The sequence below is a fragment of the Ovis aries genome, chromosome 1 (assembly GCF_016772045.2).
Source record: "Ovis aries strain OAR_USU_Benz2616 breed Rambouillet chromosome 1, ARS-UI_Ramb_v3.0, whole genome shotgun sequence".
Taxonomy (NCBI): domain Eukaryota; kingdom Metazoa; phylum Chordata; class Mammalia; order Artiodactyla; family Bovidae; genus Ovis; species Ovis aries.
In genome coordinates this window covers 43,355,943-43,377,404 of record NC_056054.1, presented here as the reverse complement: position 1 = coordinate 43,377,404, position 21,462 = coordinate 43,355,943, and the positions used below count along the sequence as shown (strand labels likewise).

General features: G+C 45.4%; 1 protein-coding gene, 2 long non-coding RNA genes and 1 other non-coding gene across 7 annotated transcripts in view; 3 read left to right on the top strand and 1 right to left on the bottom strand.

Annotated features, from left to right (window-relative positions):
- LOC132659276 (uncharacterized) overlaps positions 1 to 21,462 on the top strand; it is a 652,410-nt gene that overhangs the window by 19,925 nt on the left and 611,023 nt on the right. The gene's annotated exons all lie outside the window — the stretch shown is intronic.
- The window catches only part of GNG12 (G protein subunit gamma 12), a 138,076-nt gene that overhangs the window by 103,637 nt on the left and 12,977 nt on the right, over positions 1 to 21,462 (top strand). Inside the window, exon 3 of one of the 4 annotated variants that reach the window (XM_060410785.1) lies at positions 10,603 to 10,711. The exons of the other annotated variants lie outside the window; for them this stretch is intronic. The gene's annotated coding sequence lies outside the window, so the exon portion shown is untranslated. The remainder of the gene's footprint in view (positions 1 to 10,602; positions 10,712 to 21,462) is intronic. 4 annotated transcript variants of the gene reach the window in all.
- Positions 767 to 8,197, bottom strand: LOC132659275 (uncharacterized). Its single transcript, XR_009599500.1, has 2 exons — positions 4,551 to 8,197; positions 767 to 823 (listed from the first exon to the last, which is right to left on the bottom strand). It is a non-coding gene; the product is annotated as an uncharacterized LOC132659275 (long non-coding RNA).
- On the top strand, positions 14,946 to 15,052 carry LOC114111122 (U6 spliceosomal RNA). Its single transcript, XR_003587242.1, has one exon. It is a non-coding gene; the product is annotated as a U6 spliceosomal RNA (small nuclear RNA).

Sequence of the window (21,462 nt, the reverse complement as noted above, 5' to 3'; positions counted from 1 at the left end):
TTTCAGTTCACATCCTGGCTCCACAACTCAATTACCTGTATATATTGTGCTGGCCAAGCTAACGCAGTCCTTCAGGCCTCCGTTTACACATCTGCAAGATGAGGAGGGAGCTACTTCCTTTCTAATGAGAACATTAGAAAGCACACCATTTGATGTCTGCACAGGCCAGGCCCTGGGGAAAGAGAGGAACCCCTCACATCTTACACATGAGGAAATTGAGGTCTGTTAGAAGTAACCCAAAGAGACCATTGTGAGTTTAGCTGGCAGTCCAGTCCCCTAGGTTTTAACTGTGCCCCCCAACTCAGTGGCTGCCTCCTGATGTTCCTGGTTCCTAACTTCCTCCAGGCTGCATTTGCCAGGAAATTGCCCAGCCATGCCACCTGGACAGCTTCCCTGATGGAGGAGGAGGTGCCCCATGGGGGCCCAGCCCTGGGGCTGGCATCATCACAGTCTGAGCCTGTAGGCTGCCCTGGGGGCTCCATTAATCACACATCCCCGCCACTCAGCGCAGCTGGCCCCAGCCTGAGCACAGGCTCGTTTACAGTTGTTGCACAACAGGAAGCGGGGCGGTGTTCAGAGCCGAGCTGGCCCACTGAGAGCCACGGCTCCAGGTGCCCTGGTCCCGCAGCCACGGGCGTGCCCTCGCCTCAGCACTTGCCGTGGGGAGTAGCAGTCTTCTCCTGCAGCTTGGAGTGGGTTTGCAGGGTGAGAGGTTGCTTTGGTTTTTGTCCACTGTCACGTGTTTGGCAGCCATGACCAGAAGGCAGGGCGGGGGGTGCCTTTTGTGGAGTCAGGGTTCCCCTGCAGAGTTCTCCCACAGTGGCTGCAAGCGAAATGGCAGAGGCGTGAGTCACTGCATGAGACGGGAACAGGAAGACATCCTGTTGATGCCAAGCCATTTTCAGTTCAGTTATGAGAATTTACACCCCCCCCCCAAAAAAAGGAAAAATTAGTGTTCGGCATGCATCGCCCCCAGCACAGTGGGGTCTAGCACCTGGCTCTGGCCCCTGTGAAGGAGGGCCCTGGACACAGCTTGGTTTAGTGCTCAGGAAACTGGCCGTGTCCTTGATCTGCTGCATCTGTGATGGGATCAGAGGACCCTCTTTGCCAAAGAAACTTTCTATCTGAGGTTTCCTTTGGTTTTTGATTTTTGTTTGGTTTTGATTCAAATATGTTCCCTTGTTTCTCTTCTTGGGATGGTAATGCACTGTATGGCTTTTTATAATTTTCTTTTGTGTAAAAATTGTTCATGTTTTTCTGACAGGAACTTTTGCTTATGAAGAGCAACTGAGAATTTATATTTGAGGGACTCTCTGCTCCTTTTCATGGAATTCTCATAATCCCCTTGTTCTTAAATTATTCATTATATAGTGAATAGCTCCCGTCTATTGAATGCTCAGAGGCAGGCACCCTTTTAAAAACTTCACATACACCTTTAACCCTCACAACAGCTCCATGAGGTAGAGGGTCTATTGTTATTCCCAGTTTGCAGATAAGGGGGACTGAGCTCGGGTTAAGCAATATCCAGAGTCACAAAGCAGTTGAATGGCAAACGCCAGAACTTAAGTCCTGTTCCTAATGATGTTCCTTGCCAGCATTTACAGAAAGTGTGTCAGCAGAACTTTGATCTCAGGAGATGTTCCTAGGAAAGCGTAACTGTGTTCAAATAATTAGAGGAAATGCTGCAAACCACATGTCTCTTGCAGATCATAAATGCATCTTAGCGTGGGAAGACCCTGAGAAGTCCTGCATGGAAGAAGTCTTGCTCTTGCTCAGCCTACTTTTTTTTGAACTAGGGCTTTTCAAAATAGATGTGAAGTGGACCCTTATTTCCTTGTATACCTATTAAGTGGTAACGCATTTTGAGATGCACCACCCTGGTATATGAAAGTATATAACCAAGTGTGAGTGTGTGGGCTTTGGAACCAAATACCTGGGTTACGTACCATATCTGCTACTATGTGGGTAAGCTATATCTGCTTCCTCTGCCTCACTTTTCCATCTGTACAATGGGGAAATATAATAGCACTCTCTTGTAGGGTGATGGTGAGGACGAAATTAGTCAATACATCTAGAAGACCTAGAAGAGTGTTACGCACATAGAGAAGTACTCATTCTAAATGTAGAAGATTGAATCAAAACACTTGCTACCTGTGGGGTCTGGCCAAAGCCAAAATGCTATTTCATGATGTTTAGAAAACACAACAGAGGACGTACACCCTCCCTCTTCCCCTCAGTGCTCTCTCTAGCTGCCCTAGATTCTGCCTTTCACCATCTGGTTGGTCCTGATAGCAGCTCAGAGCTGGGCTTGGGTCTGTCTCCCCTTGAGTCAAGATTAGCATGCACTCTTGCCGGGACAGGGGACAGCTATCGGTGTTAGCCACACGCTTGTGGGTGGCCCCAGCAGAATCTACCGAGAGTATGCTGGTGAAAAAGGAGCTCAAGTTCCCCGGGTTTCAGCAAGGCAGCTGCCCTTGCATGCTATTGGTGCCTGGATTTCCAGAAGGGGGAGATGATTGGAAAGCATTGCACTTTGACTGAATCTGCTGCTCCTCCTGTTACGTGCCACTCACCAGAGCAGCTCCTCCAAGGGGCTCCAGCAGTGGATGAAAAGCCTTACAATTTCTGCAGGCTCGGATTCTGGTGCTAGTGTCTCAGCACCCAGCCAGCCTGAGCCACCTCATGCAAAGTCCTGCAGCAGCCAGATAGTGTTCAGACTGCTCTTCCCCTCCCCTGCACATTCCAAAGTTGCTTGTGCATTATTGACTCCCAGGAAGGATCAGAGGGAAGTCCACTGGGGAGAAGTAAAGCAATTACAGGAATTTGACAATTTTTTTAAATGACTTGCTGTTGCCCTTGGCAATTTTTCTCTAAATTGTAAATGCCTCAAAATGAGAAATTCAAATTAGCAAAATGCACCAGTCCTCTGTATGAGCAAGGCTGGTTGTCCATGATATAGTTATTATTGAGTAAAAAGTGAAATTTGTAGAACTATGTATAAATATAGTTCCATTTGTTTGAAAATCCACATATATGTGTGTGATGGTTATGTTTGGAAGGGCCAGGAGAAGGTGTGGAAGGAACGAAACAGACCAGGAACAGTAGTTACCCTTTTGGGGTAAAATTAGAAGGAAAGAGTTTTAACTTTTTATCCTACTCACATGCATATAGGTTGAATTTTTCAACATATTTCTTTTGTTATTAAAAGAAGAATAAAATAATAAAAGGGAAACACCCCTAGCTAGCTCCAAAAATAGGGCTAGACTAAATAATAGTGGTTAATAATGGGTGTTGTCAGCCTGAGCTGGGAGGCTTTGCAGTGAGAAGGAGGGAAACTCAGACCAGACCAGAAAATGGGCCAATTCCAGTCCTAGTCAGCACAGCGCCGGCTCGGCTCAGCCATGCAGTGGGTGGCTTTGGAGCCTGTGCAGTTACAAGTGCGCTAAGTTTTGCTTTTCCTTTCCCACGCCTTCCCTCCGGTAAGCCACCCAGGCTGCTGGGGTCCTCAGGGATTCAGCTCCCCCCGTACTGCCCTTGGCCATGAAAAAGCACTTTAATCACCCAGGCCCTGACTGAATGGAGGCGTCCTCCCCAAGCTCAAACACAAGTGGGCACTGACTGCCAGGAGGGCCGTTGTTATCACTGGGTCACCTCTGCAGAGTCCCCTCCCTGAGAAAGTTCCTCCCCTAAAGCTTGGAGCCCTGCCTGGGGGAAAAGATTCGAGAGTGTGAGACGGAGTAGGGAGAGCCTTGTCTCAAATTCAGGAACTGGGGTCCTTTCCCAGTTCTGAGGAGCCTTGGACAAATCAAATTTCCTTTTGCCTCAGTTTTCTCAGATGCTAGACTTACAAAGTAATTTAATTACAGGGCAGTTGGAGGTGTGATAATAGACATGAAAGGGCTTCAAAAGGTAAAAGGTGGCAGGTTTTTTTTTTTTTTTTTAAGGTGGCTATTTGAAAGAAAAACTGGCCCTTGGTTATTAGTAGTGGTAGTGCTGAGCTGGGAAGAGGGGGAGGGGTGGGCAGTGCTGGTGCTCAGTGCCTGAACGGATTTCTCTCCCAACACAGCGTTCACTTTCTGCATTGATTGGGAAGCAGAGCCCCTTCTTTTGCAGCAGTCAAAGGACTTGCTGTCCTAGGAATCCCCTTTGTAGATAAGAAACATGAGGGCCTGAGAGGTTGAATCACTCAGTTGTGTCCAACTCTGCAACCCCACGGACTGCAGCACACCAGGCTTCCCTGTCCTTCACCATCTCTTGGAGTTTGCTCACAGAATGATCTGTCTCTTTTTCCCACCTTCCCAGATCCCACCAGAAGTCAGGGAACAGGGCCCAAAGTAAGGCTGGACTCTTGGACTCCACATTCTAAGCATTTAACTGAACCCTCCTCATGCAACAGTCCCTTATTCTGAGGGTAGCTGTAACTGGTTGTCAGCGTCTGTTGAAGAATGCCTTGTAGTGGAACTCCACTCCTCACAGATACTTCCTATAGGGTTTACCGGTTTTCCCTCCAGATGTCGGAGGGAAATGGCACCCCACTCCAGTACTCTTACCTGGAAAATCCCATGGATGGAGGAGCCTGGTAGGCTGCAGTCCATGGGATCGCGAAGAGTCGGACACGACTGAGCGACTTGACTTTCACTTTTCACTTTCATGCATTGGAGAAGGAAATGGCAACCCACTCCAGTGTTCTTGCCTGGAGAATCCCAAGGACGGGCAGCCTGGTAGGCTGCTGTCTATGGGGTCGCACAGAGTCGGACATGACTGAAGCGACTTAGCAGAGACATCAGATCGTCAGGTTGAATGGCGCACCTGAACTTGTCCAGCTCATTTATGCTACGCCCTGTACGGGCTTTTTCTGCTCACCTTCCCACTCTCTTTCCGCATTCACTCAGAAACTAAAGAGATGTTGCACCTTCATTTGTTAAGTAAATATTTATTGAGTGCCACCATGCATAAGACTAAAACCATATCTGTCTTTCACTGGCTTAAGTTCAGAGAGGGTGGGGAGCACCAAGAGATAAGCACACAGATAACGCCATTACAAAGCCAGAGGCAGTTTAGTGCCTGAGAGGTGCAAGGACTGTTTCAGACCCTCAAAAGAGGAACAACTCACCTCCATCTGACAGACCCAGGAGAGACATAACTGATCATATCATTCCCTGCTTAAAATTTTTCAGTGGTTCTCAGTTGCAATGGCACCCCACTCCAGTACTCTTGCCTGGAAAATCCTATGAACGGAGGAGCCTGGAAAGCTGTGGTCCATGGGGTTGCTGTGGGTCGGACAAGACTGAGTGACTTCACTTTCACACATTGGAGAAGGAAATGGCAACCCACTCCAGTGTTCTTGCCTGAAGAATCCCAGGGACAGAGGAGCCTGATGGGCTGTCGTCTATGGGGTCACACAGAGTCGGACACGACTGAAGTGACTTAGCCACAGTTGCCTCCAGCGTAAAATCCCAACTCCGGAGCCTGGCAGCCTACCATTTGACTCTCTCCCACACCCCTTCCAGCTCTTCTTCATGGTGTCGCTGCTCTGGTGAACCTAACTGCTACCTGTCTTTCCCTGCACAGCACCAGGGCTTTCATAGCCTTTGCCCTTCTGTTTGGAATGCCCTACCCTCCCAGCTCCCATGCCTCCAGTACGGTGCCACCTTCTCCTTGAAGCCTGCCCAGATTTCCCCTAACCAGAAGGAATCACTCCCTCTTCGGAACTCCCTTTTTGCTGACCCCTCTGTCTCTCCTGATGCAGCTTTTCTGCTTTAGGTTATTTGTGGATATACCAGTTTTCCCTCTGCTGAATGGACAGCTCCTTGAGGGTTTATTTGTACATGCTCAACGCCTCCCAAAGCATCAGAGCAGCTCCCCAATAAACAGCTAGCCACCCCTCCCCGATAAACACCTGTGAGAGGGAGGGTTAGGGGTAGCTTTTGACTGAAGGATCAGTAGAGACTTGGTGGTAGAAGTAACCCGACAGAACCTGGAAACGTGTGACATCTCAAAGTGGGTCGAAGAAGTCAGAGTTCAAGTCCAGGGACCATTCGAAGGGCTACAGATCAGGTGATTTTCTCCACCTCTTTTGGGTGGTGGGTCCCCTTTGGTTAATGCAATGGACCCTTTCCCTGAAAAATGTAAATACCCACTGTTTCACAGAGGGCATTTGGACCTTTTGGGGAATAAAGAATCCCCAAAGCAAAAAGCTAGTTGAAGACTGAAAAGGTAGATTATAGCCGTATTGTGCAGTGTTTCTGGGCCACGATGAAAATGCATTTACTTCAGCAGTTAAATAGGGAGCAGTTGATTTTTCTTTTTTTTTTTTCTTTACTCTCTTTTGAAGTATAATATCTTACAGCCACTGAGCCAAACCATAACGGTTTTTTTCACAAGTTAACCACACACATGTAACCAGCTATTGGAAAAGTCCCCTGTGTCCCCTTTGCCACCTTCCCCTTCAGGAGTGACCACTAGCCTGATGTCTAATAGCATAGATTAGTTTCACCTGGGTTTTTGCTTAGTGACCTCATAAGGCAGGTCCTTCTTTTTATTCTTTGTGTCTGGCTTCTTTCAAATGGCAACCCACTCCAGTATTCTTGCCTGGAAAATCCTATGGTAGAGGAGCCTGAAGGGCTACAGTCCAAAGGGTCACAAAGAGTGGGATCCAACTGAGCATGAACACACATGTACACACACACGTAGGCTTCTTTCATGCAACATTATATTTGTGATATTCATCCATGTTGTTGCATGCGTTTGAAGCTTGTTTGTGGTCACTGAGTGAGTTGTTATTCTCCTGCTTGGGTCATTTGGGGAGTTTCCATTTGGGGGCGGCTATGAACATTCTAATGCATTCTTTTGGTAGATATGTGTATACAGTTCTCTTAGGTACACACCTTGGACTGGGATGGCAACATGTAAATATTCTTCCCAAGTGAAGAGTGCCATATTTTGTATTCCCCCCATCCAGCTGATGATTCTGAGGGGCATCCTAAGATTAGAGCAGAATTTTAGGAAGATTTATCTGGCTGTGGTATCTTTGATGGCTCAGAGTGGTGGTTTCAAGTTGTGTTTTGTTTCTAAGAGCCCTGGGAATCTACAGAGTCCCCTGAGGGGCTGCCACCAAGCAGAGAGAAGGGAGACTGGAGTTGGTAGTCGTGCTCTGAGCTCCTCATTCACGGCCGCCCTCCAGCAGAACAGGTGTGCTCCTATCTGTTTAATTAGCTTTTACCATTATCTAGAATTACTGGTCCATGGCCAGCAGTCTCACAATTGGACAGCTGTTGAGGGAGAGCTCAGGGAAACCAAGAAAAGCAAAGCGGTTTTAATCATCTCCAAACACATGTCAAGAAAGGTCCTGATCCAGAGGCTGATGATAGGGACACCATAGAAGAAGGTGCAGATAGGAAAATAGAACCTGTAGGACGGGTCACCCCTTTGAATCCTTTGAATGTCAGGATGCAGGGGGCTACTTTCAGGAACAGAATTGAAGTTTTGAGTCCCAGTAACTGTAGTAAAAAAAAAAAAAATGGAGAAGGGGGTGGCAGAGGATGAGATGGTTGGATAACATAACCAACTCAATGGACATGAATTTGAGCAAACTCCAGGAGATAGTGAAGGACAGGGAAGCCTGGTGTGCTGCAGTCCATGGGGTCACAAAGAGTCGGACACGGTTTAGCGACCGAATAACAATAAACCATAGTAAAGATTGTTTTAGTAGCAGAGAGGTTGTGAAGCCAAGCCCAGAGAAGAGCCCCCCTACTGGGGAGAGAAAGGGGACCCCAACTTCTAACAACTTTAAGGAGCAAGCAAGCTGTGTGGATGGGGGGGTCCTGCACACAGCTCCGGGACCAGACACAGATAGAAGAGTCTTCTGCAAGCCCTCGGAAGGAGATGGAATGAGGGAGGACAGAGAAAGGAAAAGTAAGTACACACCAGCAAAATCTTCAAGGACAGCTGAGCATGGAGAACTCAGAGACAGAAAGATGTCAGTCCGGGAGACACTGCGGGACAGGTAGAGGCATAAAGGCGTGCCCAGGGGCGGGCCAGGGCTCAGAGACCGAGTCAGAGTCAGGAGGGCAGGACAGGCCAGCAGTGTCCGTGCCAAAAAATGGACTCATTCCAAGAGTTCTTCAGCTTTATCTGGAATCATGACATTCCACGGAAGTGCCTTCTTAACCATCAGTAGTGTTCAGAGTTCTAAGTATATTATTGTGCTGTTATCTCTGAAAACCTATAGCTGTGTGCTTTTGCACATGGTAACTCAACCAGAAATTTCAGTTCTCTCTGCTAGCCTTTCCCAGAACATTCTGGGTAAAAGAGAGCTTACTGTATTTGTGAGCATGGCTTTATTTTAAAACATCCATGAACAGTATTTTCTCTCCCATATGCTTGCTTGCTTTAGAACCAACTTGGTGAGGGAAGCTTCCACCCCCACCCTCCCCTATTTGGACTGGCCCCCACTTATAAAAGTCTGCTGGGGCTTCAGAAGCAGTTCTGTGCTGACCTCAGCCCCCTCCCAAGTGCATAATTATCTCTGGGTACTAGATTCAGTGTCTTAATCATTATGACAACATAAAAATATTAAGCACTTAAGCCAATGATCTGAGTAGTTCTGAAGAGGACAGAGAGACCACTCAGAGAGAAGCAAAGAAAAGGTGCCGAGCACATATATTGTTGTCCTTTGTTAAGGATAAGGAAGCTGAGACCTAGAGAGAGGAAGTGACATGCCTGAGGCCACCAGCTTGGCAGAGAAATCAGGGAGTCCCAGGTGTTATGCTGAACAGTCTTGATGTGTCCCAGTCCCTTTGGCTCTTTCACCCAAGTGTACATGCAGATCCCCCAGACCTTTTTCAGAATGTAGTTTTCCCAGGACTTATCCTGAAATTCTGATTCTGGAGCTTAGGGGTACATTGAAAGAACTGCCCAGGTGATTCCAAAAGCAAACCGGTTAGAAATCCAACTTCTAGACACTTTGTGGCTTCTGTGTCTCACTCCACACTACCTCTTAAGGGCAGGTATAATCTGCTTCTAAGAAAATGTCATTAAACAGGTTGTATTTCAGAGAGGAAAAACTAATACTTTCCTCTATTTAAGAAGTATATGGAATTATTAAAACTGAAAGTTACATTAATAGTAAGAGGGGAAACAGCCGTTAGGCTACTAAGAAATAGGAGTTTTGCAACGCAGAGGGTTCTTATACTTTTCCAGTTATCTGCAAAAATCTGTTACTTATTACTCACATAAATTTGCGTGTTAAATTCAAGAGGTTCACACAAGTCCATAAATACAAATTAAAATAAAATGAAGTATTTGGTTGACCCTCTCTGGTATCGATGGTATATGAGAAAGCATTTCATAAATTTCAATCTTGGTGGCATTGTGATTACCCCAGACCTACCACATTAGAAATGCAATACCAGATTTCAACTCTGGGTCAAGGCAGAAACGACATAACAAATAGCAGCTTCTACATGTGACACATAGGTATATTTTCCTAGAATTTAACTGGGGATGGTTTTCATTTATAAACGAAGGCATGAACATCCCACAACCATGGGATTGCTGGGTTTGTTCATTTATAAATGTTGGCACTGACAGGTAATGGCTGTTTATAAGACTTGGATGTGTTTATTTACTCAGTCTATTAAAATCAGTCTCACAATTTCTACATGTAAGTAAACATGTGTCATTTGACTTATATTATGCATGAAATTGTTCCAAAGAATCTCCTGAGCTTCTGAAAATACCCCAAGGACAAACTCTGATAGAATCTAGTTCAACCTTCTGAAACTCATATTTGGTTCCAGACCACTAAATGCTGATTTCTTGTGATTGGTCTCAGGAATTTACTCCCTGGACTCATTAAGTGTTAGAAAAGTTTAACTTTACTGTTAAATGCATGAGTAAATAAAAGGCACTAATGTCGTTGTATTGGTACTAATATTTGCTGGAGAGTGTATGTTACTTCCAGCACCACTAGTAACATGAATCGTCCTTGGGAAGCAGCCCGCTCTGCTCCACTGTAAGCAGCTGACCTGCACACGTGATGGAGCCATCTGGGGGAATTTCCTTCTTTCCAGCACGTGCAGCATCAGAATTGTACTTTCTTAGGTTTGCCCTCAATACAAGGGGGAAAGTGCCAGTGAGGCCAAAGGCCAGATAAGGAGCTGCTTTTGAAACCAATGGTACCAGGTAGCCTAAAACCAACCTCTGTGTCACCCTCACTCTCATAACTAAAGGAAAGAAGAAAGTGTACACACTAGTGATCACTTCGGAAAGTCAAATAGAGCTGTGCTCAGGACACAAAAGGAATTGCGCAAAATATTATACTTGAGGTGTTTGTTATAGTTTCTAACTAATACAGAATCAGGCCTAATACAGTGAGTTTCTCTGACTTAACCTCTTCATTCGGAGATAACACATCAAGGAAGTATTATCTGAAGAAATGTTTTTTAATGTGACATGATTCCCATTTGTCTCAGAAATTCTGACTTTTTATTTTGATACATTGAGTTCAGGCCCTTATCATCACTCACCTAAAATACAGCCACAGATCCCTTGTCAGTTTTATTGGATAAAGTATTTATTGAATTCCTGTTCTGTGTCCAGCCCCAGGAATATATTCTCCCTTCTGTTTTCTGAATTATGAAGAGGAAAAAATTGCAAAGCCATCACTTCCTGCCAAGGCCATCCATGTGTCTCATAACAAACCAAATCCGTATGTATTTATTTTGTGTGCACAGCATATGGAAGTAAAGAACTGTGTAATACAGGGTGGCTGGCCTCAAGGGCCAACCGTCAGATTGAGAATTAAAGGAGGACTCTGGTGGGTGCAGTAGATGCAAATATCTGTGAGAAGTATGATGACCGTAGTTGGAAAGCCAGCTCTTGGGACCTGTGGTCTGGTAAGCTACTAGCACACTAAGAGGAGCGGAATATTTGAAATAGTTCTGGCCTGGAAAATCTGGGACTGAAAGTAGCCATAGAAATTCTTTTTCAGGGTTTACAGGCAGCATCCTTTCCCACTGCATTCCATTTGATGATCTTGTTTTGTGAAATTCTTGCCTTTAAGAGAACAAACCTTAACAAGCAAGCTGTTGGTAGTAAAATGCTGTGTATTTAAATGTGTCATCTTTCCAATGGTTTTAAGTATCATTCTGTCATGATTTATCTTTTGCTTCATTCAACCATCTTTTTCAAAGGTTCTCTATCTCATTGAAAGAAAAAGTTTAATGGATTTGAATTAATTCGTGTTTCTAAGGAATTTTATATTACCTAAGATGAACGGAGATATTCTGAAATTTTACAAAATTGAGCTGCAGTAAAAGTGTGCCTTTTGGGGGCCAGCTTCTTTAAATTGCATTGATGTTGCTAATGAGGTTTGGACCTTAAATGACGTGGCTTGGTTTCCTAGCCCATGTTTTCCCTCAAGTAACATTTTTTGGAAAAGGAGAGAATCAATAGGTTTGCTTTGAAAGAGTTCTGATCCTTTTACATAGAGAATAACTACAAGAAGCTTCCTCACGGACCCCTTGTATCTTCAGTTCTTTTCCTTTGAAAATATATACACTTTCAGGTCCCTTGAGGTTCAAAACACAGAAGTATTTTACCTGTGAGCACCAGCATGGAAAGTTTATCTTGCTGGTTACTCCAGGAGTGTGATGGACACTGCTTTTCCCCAAAGCAGTAATCAAGTCCAGACACATTTGATTGGAGGTTGGGCATGTTCCCTGCCTGTAGTTTCAGGGGAGAATGTGAGATGAAGGAAGAAAGAAAAATTAAATATTCTATTATGTAGTCTGTAGCGTGTACACATTATGGGTATCTGGACCAGAGTTGGGCCTTTTGTTTTTTGTCGGTGAATGCACGGAGGGGCCCGGGGCTTCCTGGCAGGTTAACCTTTGGCATCTGTGACCTGGGTCCTGAATGCTGTATACAGCTGGCAAAGGGCCCAGATCACGACTGTCTTAATCCCATCTGTGCCTCCTCAAAAGGCAATTACTTCCTCTGCACTGTGGACATTGGACATCCTTGCTAGATGGTGATCTGGAAGAGGAAACCGTAGATACTAATTAACCTATCTCCCACACTTTAATGACAGAGCTCATCTTATAGTGTTGGTAATTACTGTGTTACGGGCTGTGAAGTGTTTTGGATCATAGAATCTTACTTTTAACTTTTTACCCTGGAAATTCTCAAACATACACAAAAGTAGGGTGCATCCTGTGTGTCTGCCACCCAGCTTCAACAGTGAGCAACACATCAGTGGCCAGTCTTGCTTCATCTGCCTCCTCACCCAGTCCCCCCACCCTCCTGGTTTGTCACCAGAGGTTAATTTTTCCTTGAATTGTATGTAAATGTAACTAGTAGGCGCTCTCCTGTGATGGGCTCCCCTTCGGTCAGGGTGATGGCTGAGAGACCCAGCCATGTTGTTGCTGCGTCAGTAGCTGGATTCCCTTTTTCACTGCCAATTAGAAGACTTTCAGGCACACTTTTCCAAATATTCCCCTATGCTCTGCACCCATGTGCGTGTGTGCTCAGCCGCTTTAGTCGTGTCCAGCTCTTTGTGACCCTGTGGACTATAGCCTGCCAGGCTCCTCTGTCCACGGGATTCTCCCTGGAGTGGGTTGCCATGCCCTCCTCCAGGGGATCTTCCCAACCTGGGGAGTGAACCTGTATCTCCTACATCTTTTGCATCACAGGCAGATTCTTTACTGCTGAGCCACTGGGGAAGCCCCATGCTCACCACCCATGTTTCTGAATTAATGGGTCTCCCCTTATCTTTCCACCTCCCTTCCCTTCACACTGTGCAAACCACTCACTCAGGGCCCCCAGTCACCAGGTTCCATGAGCTAGGCTTGCTCTCTCCTTTCTTTACCTCTGTGAAGTGACTAATAACTGCCCCTCCTCTTGGTTGTGTGAATAACTATTACTGGGATTTTTTTTTTTTTTTAAATCATAAAAGCATCACACGTGGTTAAGAGCACAGCCTCTGGAGCCAGGCTGCCGGGTCACAGGGCTGGCGCCTCCACTTACCTTCGTTCCGACCTTGGCTGTCTGTGTTCTAAGCATCTGCCTCCCTTGGTTCCTTTAATCCTAAACTAGGAAAAACAATAGTGAGAACCTCATAGCGTTGTTTTGCTTCGTTTTGAGGATGAAGTAAGTTAATATCTGTAAAGCTCATGAACAATGCTTGGCAAGTGTAGGAGCTGTACAAGTATTAGCTATTGAGAGCAAAATAAATGAATAAAAATGTGCACACTGCAGGACTGCATCAAAATACTAAAAATCCCCTAAAATCCTTACCACCTAGCGATAGCTACATTGTGGAATGTTTGCTTCCAGTGTGTTTTCTGGATATAATGTATTTTAACTAAACATATTTATGACTGACTAACTAAACATATTTACACAGCGTTAACTTGTCCTTCCTGCGTCTCTTCCCTGACTTTTGTGTTGGTGTCACTCTGCCCCGTCTCTGCTCCTTTAAAGCTGCCTTTCTGGTCCCTGCCCACACGGGGAAGGCCCAAGGGTGCGCCCTGCTCTTCTCTCCATGCCCTCCCTCCAGAGTCCAGCACTCAGCCGCCATGTCTGGGCAGCTGATCCCCATTCAGCCCAAAGAAAGAAGTCTTGTTCATTCTCACATTTCTTACCTCTTGTATCCAGCTTTTCCTTTGCATTCTAATTGCCTCCATCTGTTTGAACTCTTATGTTCTGACCCCTAAGAGCAATAATGATGCTGATAGATAACTCTGGGTGGCTTCCATGTGCCAGGTTCTTTTCTGTAATTTAATCATTATGGTCCTGTGAGGTAGGCACTCTTGTTACCCCATTTTACAGATAGAGCACCTCGAGGTTCAGTGAGGCTAAGTGGTTCATTCTGCATACACACGGAGCGCAGATTTGAACCCAGTTCCATCTGATCAAACATATGATCTATACCAAATTGCCTGCCCCCCAGACCTTCCACGGAAATGTTCTACCGGTCCCTCTCAGTTCCCCACTTCTGTTCCATCCTGCATAAGGTCGTTTGATTGTTTTTCTGATAACACTCCCCAGGCCTGTCATTCTACTTAGTAACCTTTGGTGGGTCCCATTTTCACGTCCACTCCACCGCTCCCCTCAGTAACCATTCTGAGAGTCTCCCCACTCCTTCGCCACCACCCGTCCAGTTCATACCCTCAGGGGATTGGTCCTGTTAAGACTTGTGTCCTGCGAGCATGGCTGCTTGCTGAATCCCTCACTGACTGTCTTCTCTAAGCTCCTAATGCTTGCACTTGGCATGCCTTTTGGCCCACTGATACTCCTTATTCATATTCAGTACTTAGCCCATCTCGTTGGAATCACAAGCCCTTAAATCACCAGTGTAACACCCACATTCATTGTTTGTCAGCCATGCCCAGCCCCAGCTGGTGGCTGTAAATGTCAGTGAGCTGCACACACTCGTCCCAGCCCTTCACGGCCTCTCTCTGTCTCTCAAACCCACTCCTGTGCCGTTCAAAGCAGAATGACTAAATTGCTTAATCTAAAGTGGATGGAACAGTATTTGCCTGCTGCCTCACTTTCAACTCTCCCGTTAGGTGTTTGGTTGCTTGGTTGTTTTAATTCACTCAGGGCAAGTAGGTGAACTCTTCTCTGCTTAGCAATATGAGAAAACATGCCCTCTGTTTAAAGTCAATCAGATGCTAGGCCTTTATGACCAGAATCCTAAATATCTCTGTTCTGCTGCTTTGTCAGCCCATTAAGAACAAGGGTAGAATGGCTATGTTGTGGACAACATACTGGGTAATAGATCTTATTGTAGACAATGTCCAGCCCTGCTCAGCCTGGGGAGCTAGAGAGTGTGCAAGGCAGATCCCCCAGGAAGGCTGGTGGGAGGACTCCCAATAGGTCGCATAGATGAAGAAGAGGGCACCAGTTGTCTGGGTTTGGGGATAAAAGGGCCATCAACTGTGCTTGCTTCAGCAGCACATATACTAAAATTAGAATGATACAGAGATGATTAGCATGGCCCCCATGCAAGAATGACATGCAAATTCGTGAAGCGTTCCATATTTTTAATTAATTTTTGAGAGTTTGATATTGAAACTCCAACTGAAAATCTCATCTACTTAAAAATAATTGCAATATAGAGCAGAACTATATATAACTTGGTTCTGTATTTTCCAAGTCTCCTGTAAATGTGTTATCATGCTTTCAAAATTAGAAAAACAAAAAAGAGGAAAAGGCCATCAACCACATAACCACAGGTAAGAGATGAATGGCCATCTGGAATGTTCTGCCTCCTTCCTTAGATTGGTCCTGTGTCCCTTGCCAGGAATAACTTCCTCAAGGTGAAGTGCCTGTGTCTTTGGGAGCAAATGAATGATTTCCAAAACAGCAGAAGAACATAGCAAAGAGCCCATTTCATTGCACCCCCAGGTGCTCAGCATCTGTGAAGGGAAGGAGCCTGAGAGGTGGGCTGACTCCAGCGAGGAGCCCCTAGATTAGTGCTTCTCCACGAGTGGTCTCCACACCACACCAGCAACATCAGCCCTTCAGGGAACTTCTCACAAATGCAAATTCTCAACCCCCCAGCCCAGACCTGCTGACTCAGAGGTGGAGAAGCACTGCTCAGGGGACTTTCTCACTTCAGATAGCATCCTTTGCTCCCCAAAGCAGTGAGCCCTTGGAAGGCAGGAATTCAGCCTTCTAATCAGCTTCTCTGATCATTTCCATTTCCTTTCTCCAGCCCCAGCGAGCTCCTCGTATAGGACCTGCAGGCAGGTGCAGTATGTGCCGTGATGGCTATAAGCACCAGGGTTGATTTCAGCCCTATAAAGCCTCAGTTTCCTCATCTGAAAAATGGGTTAATAACACCACCTTCACCATGACCCCCAAATATATTAAAATAAAAACAGGGTACAGAGCAATGCATATGACATAATCCCATTTGTATATTTTGAAACAGATATATGAGTAATCAGATTTGTATGTGCATGTGATGTCTTCAGAAGAGAACCCAAGAAACTAGTAACAGTGATTGCCTTGTGAAATCTAGAGTAGGAGGACAGCAAGGTTTTGTTGCATACTCTTTTGGATTTAAAATCTGGACTGTACACATATGTTCTTTTAAAACTTAAAAATTAGTTAGGGACATAGGGCTTTCCTGGTGGCTGAGATGGTTAAGAATCTGCCCGCAGTGTGGGAAACCCAGGTTCGATCCCTGGGTCAGGAAGATTCCCTGGAGATCTTCCCACTAGAGAGGGAATGGCAACCCACTCTAGTATTCTTGCCTGGAGAATTCCATGGACAGAGGAGCCTGGCAGGCCCCAGTTCATGGAGTCACAAAGAGTTAGATACAACTGAGCAACTAACACTACACTACCACTAGTGACATAATAGTAGTTTCCTTTTCAGGGACGTTGTAAAGAGTAAATAGAATAACTTGACATAAAGCCCTGAACACAGGACCTGGCACAGAAAAGGCACACTGTTAGTGTTAGCCTTTGTCTTTAGTACTAACTAGTTATGGAAGTCATCTGTTCATTTATGTATTCACTCAAGAATTAACAAATGGGACATCCAGCTGACTTCAGCCAGCCACGCAGATAAAAGCACATCATTTCTCATATCTTGTCTTGCTATGCTAGGCAGAGAGTAAAACTTGTTTGTAAAGATCAGCCTCAGTCTTGATGGTAAACACGTGCCTCTGCGTGACTGGACCCTGGCCTGGTATGTGGGGGTAGGTGATGGGGAGCCCTGCACCCCTACTTTGCACATCAGAGAGCCGTTCCCTCAGCGCACCTTCACTGACTGCAAATCTGTGTGGGGCATGGTTTGAGGGTGCAAAGTGGCATTGCCCTCAGAATCTGGGCACCACTCAAGTGGACAACCCATGCAGGAGGCTAATGTTCACAGCCCCAGAAACTGGCCCTAATCGAGTGCATCGGAGTCCCAGGGACTCCACCCCAGCTCCTCGGAGCTGTGAAGGGAACCAAGCAGGTGGGTAACCTTTGGCTTGGAACAGGCAATATTTTGCAGGGTACACGTGGGAAGGAGCAGCAGGGTGTATCCCGTCTCTAGGAAAACAAACACGGGGTACACTGACACCCCGGGGTGATAGGTTCACACTGGCTGATGTTGTGTTGGTTGCTACATCATATGTCTTAGTCTAACCAGGTATTTATTGAGGCCCAATTTGAGAGAGGAACAGAGAGAGGCACAGAGAACTCACCTGCCTGGTAAAGGGTGTGGCTTTAAAGCAGAAAAGCTCTGGGTTCAAATCTGTTTCTACCACTTTCTAGCTGTCTGAGCTTCGAAGATCAGAAAGTACCTAACCTTCCTAAGCTTCCAACCTTATAGTTGCAGACAGTATTAAGTGAAGTATTATCTGTAGAGAATACTTGATATAGTAGCTGGCACATAGTAAGCGATGAATAAATGTACTTACTAGACTATTATTACTGAGCTAAACTTCCCACAGTTTAGTGGGAAGATAATCTCCATGCACACAAAGTCAGTTACTTACCAATAAGTATTAAATAACATGCAGTTAAGCACTGAAGTCAATGGGGTTGCAGGCGCTTTTTGACAGTTTGATGATAGCTACAAATCCTCACTTAAGAAGAAAACATAGGTACACATACCAAATTTTATGTATAGCTTTAGGGACTTCATTCACAACTCTTCCTGTCTCCCCATCTCATTCATGGGCCATCCCGTAGGGGTCCTTGAGCCCCTGAGTTTCAAACATATATTAATAGCAGGAATCTATAAGGGGAATTAGTCACTGTAAGCAAAAGCAGTTAGGGAGCCCTTCCTGGAAGAGAGAGAAATGTGAAGTAGTCTAAAAGAAGAGAGGATTTAAATTGGCCAACAGACTTCCCTGGTGGTCCAGTGGTTAAGAGTACACCTTGCAATGCAGGGGAACGCTTGTTCAATCCCTGGTCGGGGAACTAAGATCCTACACGCTATGGAACAACTCAGCCCATGTGCAGCAGCTTAGAGAAGCCCATTCACTGCGATGAAAGACCCTGCATGACCCAACAGAGATTCTGTATGTCACATCTAAGACCCGACACAGCCAAATAAAATAAATAAACGTTTTTAAAAGATAAAATAAACTGGCCAAGAGAAGCAGGCAGAAAACGTGGGTGGAGATTTCCAGATGGGACTTGAAAACACAGCCCACAAAGCCAGGGATGGGGTGACAGACCCCTGAGGCTACAGCAGTAGAGAGCAGGAGAGGTTCTAGCTGGGCCTCTGGAATCACATTGCCTGAGCTCAGATCCCAGCCAGGCAGCTTGCTAGCTGTGTGGCACTAGGTACATACTTAACCTCTCTGTGCCTCAGCGTCTTCACTTATAAAATGGGGATGAAAATGCATAGTATTTCTCACAAGGCATTTGTGAGGATTCACTAGGATAATGTACTGTGAGTCATTGGCTTACAGGCTGCTGTCTGCCATACAGTAAGCTCTAGGCAGTAATAAGCTGCTTTTAGGATTAGAATTTTTATTATGGGATGGAAGTACTGGGGAGGATCTTGACTGCAAAGCTAAGCCCTTTGAACTCTTCCTAGGGGTACTGGGGAGTCCCTGCAACTTTCCTGAGCCAGAGAGACATAAGCTAAAAATGGTACTTTATCTGAGCATATCCTGGTGAGGATAGATTAGATTGGAGGCAAATAAGGAACATGAATGGTTACAAGACTGATGCAATAATCCTAACTTGAGGTGCTGGGGGCCAAAACTCAGGTAAAATAGAAACTGGAAAATGGGGAAAAGTTTAAATGCAAAATGTGTCAAAGTACGAATCAAGAGAATTTAGAAAGTGCCAGGATCTAAGTTTGCACTGATCAAACCCAGGTCTCCTGCATTGCAGGCAGATTCTTTACTGTCTGAGCCAGCAGGGAAGCCCTCTTAAAGGGTCTAACTTTGCACTGTCCAGTTAGGCAGCCATTGTGACTGGTGAGCACTTAAAGTCCGGCTCAAATGAAGATGTGCTGTAAGTGCAAAACACACACTGAGTTTCAAAGATTTAGTACCAAAAAGAGTAAAATAGCTCAGTTTTTTAATATTAATTTGTTTTAATTTTGGTCATATTGGAATAAATTAATTTCACTTTCTTCTCTTTTTTTTCATGTGGCTACTAGAAAATTTAACCTTGCATGTGGCTTACATTTCTGTCAAACAAAGGTCGGTTTTAGGAATTGGAACGATGTCCTGTGGCCAGAACAATAGTGGTGCTGAGAAAGGGACCTGAGAAAAGTTGGGGCAGGTGGCAATGTTGTATTGGATTTTAGATGTGTTGTGTTTGAAGCAACTGTGCAGCATTCGAGTGTAAATCAAAATAGGCTTTTATTTAGACACTGGAATTAAGGTAAAAGTTCAGGGTTGTATGCATGGGAAGCGTGTTGCTCTTAGCTAAAGTCCTTTAGGGTCAACATCTACGTCACTGAGGACCAGTGTGGGTCAGGCAGGTGCTGAGTAATTTACATATGTTCTCCCATTTCCTCCTGGTTCAACCCTATTGCTACTGCTACTGCTAAGTCACGTCAGTCATGTCCGACTCTGTGAGACCCCATAGACGGCAGCCCACCAGGCTCCTCCATCCCTGGGATTCTCCAGGCAAGAACACTGGAGTGGGTTGCCATTTCCTTCTCCAATGCATGAAAGTGGAAAGTGAAAAGGAAGTCGCTCAGTCTGTCTGACTCCTAGCGACCCCATGGACTGCAGCCTACCAGGCTCCTCTGTCCATGGGAGTTTCCAGGCAAGAGTACTGGAGTGGGGTGCCATTGCCTTCTCCTATTAGGTATGTACTATTATTATCTCTTCCCATTTTACAGATGAGGGAACTGAAGGCCAGAGAAGTAAAGCAGTTCTGGGTAGTAGTCCATGAGGAGACAGGATTCAAATTTATCTGAATATAAAGGCTCTTGCTGCAGCCCTCCAGGACTGAGTCCCTGAGAAAACCAAAGTCAGAAGAAGGAAAAAGAGCTGCTGAAAGGAACAGCACTGGGCAGGCAAGAACAGGACAGCCTAGCATCACGGATGCCAGGGACGAGACACTTTCCAGAAGGAAGTAGTTGTTAGGAAAACAAAATTAGACTTGCGTTACAAAGAAGGATGTTAAGTACTAAGAACTATTTCAAACTGAGGGAGGGTTAATCCTGTAGGTTAAGGTCATGAGAAGGAGTTAGAATTTTCCAGGACTTGTTCAGACCTTTGAAAAGTTAAGCATAGGTAGGAAGTGGCATTCTTTTAAGCTGACTTGTTCTCAGACCCCAGGCAGAAATAAATGTGAGTAGAACCCAGAGGTAGGACTCTGATAATCATCACTGGTGTTTCTCAGGAGGACCTATATCAGAGTTCTCTAGGAGGCCTATAAGTACAGATTCTTGGGTCCTGCCTCTGATATACTGGATTGGATTTTTTTTAGCAAGTGCCCCAGGTGTTCTGGATACACAGTGAAGTTAGGAACCAGCTGCTCAGGCTCTGCAGCTCTGTCCTCTGATTTATTACCCAGGACTGGCTCATTGGTGCATGGCTCTCTGCCAGCTTCACTGGGACACAGCAGGAGGATGGGAACCATCCTGTGTCTTTAGCAATAGTCCTACCTGAAATCTGGGGCAGTCCTCTTAAAATAAGAGCGACCAGTTCTTCTTCACTTTGATCTTCTCTCAAGGCCATTGAACTCCCCACTTCTACTATCATTGCTGTGGAGACCATGTAACTGAAGGGGCATCAGGCCCTGAACGGGAGGCCTTGTCTTCCTTGTCCAGTGCTTCTGGCTGATGCTTGGCCTTGCTTTCTCTCAGTTTCTTCCTGTGTCTTTCGATGTTCAGAGGCATGCAGTATAGAGTGGCAATGGAGAGGATGACATTGCAAGTCAGGTGGCCCTGAGTCCCAGCTCTGCTACGTAATTCAGTGTGATCTTTGGCAGGACTTTTTTCACCATCTGTGTTCGTCTATAAAACAGAAATGATAAGAGAATTTCTCTCTGAGAAGATTAAAGGAAATTATTCTTAGATTTTACTTACCTAGCACATATTTCAGTACTCAACAAGTAGTATTCGTTTTTTGAATTTTATCATGATGACAGTAACAGTAACACCATCATTATTCAAGCACAGGTGCCCTGAATGGCAGGTAAAATCAACTAATCAAATATACCAGACAAGGACTAAAAAGGGTTAACAAGTATAAAAACATCTGCTTTTAAAGGAAGAGTTCTGTTGAGGTCTTGAGAGAGACTATTCTTTCTTTTTCACTCTGCTTATTCTGAACCTACATATACTTCTCTTAGAAAGGAATATCGGGACTTCCCCGGCAGTCCAGGGGTGAAGACTCTGCCACACTTTCAATGCAGAGGTCACAGGTTCAATCCCTGGTCAGAGAACTAAGACCCCACATGCCCCACAGTGCAGTCAAAAAAATAGAAAGGAATATCACCATCACTTTGTTATCTCTTCTCATCCCAAAACATG